The following is a 2,776-nucleotide window of genomic DNA, read 5'->3' as shown; positions in this document are numbered from 1 at the left end:
TCTGCATCAGTAATCAATGATGCACTTACAGATGAAGATCTCCAGCTCCAGTAATTTCTACATTCTTCAATTTGACACTGAAAGTCCATTTATTAGAGTCTTTGGCAATTCAAACTCAAGGTCTGCTGGGATCTCTCTAAAAGTGTCCTCTGTGAACTGTTAGAAAACCTCTCCACAAAATCATTTTTTTCAGAAAATGCTTACACAACATATCATCGTTTTAATGACCAGATTAAAACAAGTGTAGAATGTACTCTTGTCCACCCTAAGGAATGCTAATTTAGACTTTAGACATCCAGTGCTGTTTTATGTCTGGTATCATAAGCAGTTCATCTCATGAACTGTGTTAATTATGTAAGGGATATCGTACAATCAGCTGGTCATTACAGCAAAATAAACCCGACGGGGAGATCAGACCTCGACAGAGCAGAATGGGGAGGTTGTCTAATCACAATCAAGTATTCCAGAGAGCTGCGCACATAATAAAAGGTATAACAGTTCTAATCTTCAAGCGGCTCATAATGGACATTCAGAAACAGTAGACCAGGTTTTTGCATTATTGACACTATTTTCCTAATTAATGCTGTACAGTTGCTTTGACACAATCTGTATTGTTAAAAGCGCTATATAAATAAAGGTGACTTGACTTGACTTGACCAGGTGATATCAAATGAAAATGTGTCTGTAAAACTGGCCATCAAACCATGCAAACATATTGAAATAGGGATAAGCTGTAATACTTAACTTTATGGGTCAGGAGAAGAAATGAGGTAAAACTAATACACTTCTGAAAACAGAAGGAAGCGTTTATAAAACTGAGCCTTCTCAAAAATAAAAAATAAAATACCAAACGGTAATATTTTTTTTTTTTACATTAACTACATTTGAGCAAAAGTTAAATTGGTCTTTAGAAAAATTTACATTAATTTGAGCAAAAGTTAATTTGGTCTGTAGCAATAAAACAGAGTAAAGGAGAAAATAAGAATCATACACAGACTCTTTCTTTCTTTGTTGCTTTTGGCTGGGTAAAGAGTTTAAATAGTTTTTTTCTCGTTCCCTTCCTCTCACACACCCACAGACATGCAAATACACAAACTCAAGCATGAATAATTCAGTTTGGTGAATCTCACAAAAACATGTCCAGGTCACATTTCACCCCAAAAGAAATCAAAAGAAAATAAGAATAATATGCACAATATATTTTGCATAAAGAAAACCTTTTTTGCCTGTTGCATTTTGACGTTGACATCATGAAAATTAAATACAGTTTACAGCTCTTTGTAGTTCTCATTATCCTCAATGATTCTTATTACTTTCTCTTGAATGTAATATAGTATTTATTATGTATTAAAGTTAAAAAAATCTGCATATATTAAAAAGCATTACAACATTTACAACCATGATGTATAAATTCTTCACAATTGATTTGAGAAGATGAGAAATGAAAGGGATGCATTTTATTGTCAAGAAAATGTCACAGTACAAAAAATATGTTTCTTTATGCAAAACATAATTTGTTTTGGGGTGAAATATGACCCAGACATGTTCTTGACAGGTTTTGCGAGACTCATCTATTGTGTTTGAAAGTGTAGAGGTGTCAATGTGACAGAGGCCCTGGGCAAAGCACACAATGATGATGACAAGACGTGACAACAGAAGACAACTTCCCCGCAGTACGCACTTGTATGTGCGTATCACTTGTTGGTAAACAAGACCTTGAGAATGATTAAACCTTGAGAATATATGAACTTGTCCTCAGAGATCTTACATAAAGAAGGACATAAATCTTTTAAAAATGTAGAGGTTTACATGTCTAAATATTCATACCGCCAGACACCTTGTGTTGCAAACCATATTCCTGACGGATCTGAGCCAACTGTGATGAAAAATTCAGTGTGAATATTTCCACAGTAATGATCAAATCTTTCTACAGTTATAAACATCACACAGTCAAAAGACTCAATTTGACAAACAATACATGATAGAGCTACAGGCATCCAAAAAAATACTTTTCTCTCATTGTTAAAAATACTGAATGTATGTGTGATAGATTCACAGGTCTTCATTTAACCCGTTTTAATCTGGTGTGCTTTAATCAGATCTCCAGAGTCTTCCAGCACCAGTCCACAGCCTAATGAGGTCTACAGAGAAACGCTGCATGCTCTCTATAACTCACGCCATTAGAGCTTCGTGTGAAGTGTTCTCTCTGGCCTACTGCTTCAGTCAACACACAGCTGCCTTTAAACACCAAGGCCTCTCAGAATGGACTTCAGACTGCATAACATTACAGTTGAATGGGCTGAAAAACTCAAATCCCACCGCTGGAAAGAGACAGAATGCAACTTTATTATCTTCTCAACGTCACATTTCTTACAAAACCTCGAGAACACTAGAACAAATACAAAATACCACTAAGTAGAAAACAAGAAAAGTTTAATTTCCAAAAATATCTAAAGCTTTTAAAATCCAAAAAGACCTGTTATTGGGCTTTAAAAAATGCTTGTTATGAAATCACAACCATTGAATCACATTTGTGTCTAGAAACTTGGTTTGCCAAATTAATGAACTAATGAGGAACGTCTCTAGGTTACGTATGTAACCATGGTTCCCCGAGGGAACGAGACGCTGCGTCGAGATTCGCTTTGGGAACGCCCTTGCGTGACCGCGTTCTGAAGCACGTGTCAAATCAGTCCAATGGAGCAGCGAGACGTCACGAGCAGGGTGACGTAAGCACCAGAAAGTATAAAAGCGCATCCAGCAGAGCGCAAACCAGCTT

This window comes from Sinocyclocheilus anshuiensis, unplaced genomic scaffold, assembly GCF_001515605.1.
Source record: "Sinocyclocheilus anshuiensis isolate Anshui unplaced genomic scaffold, SAMN03320099.WGS_v1.1 scaffold961, whole genome shotgun sequence".
NCBI lineage: Eukaryota > Metazoa > Chordata > Actinopteri > Cypriniformes > Cyprinidae > Sinocyclocheilus > Sinocyclocheilus anshuiensis.
Note: the sequence above shows the minus strand (reverse complement) of the source record.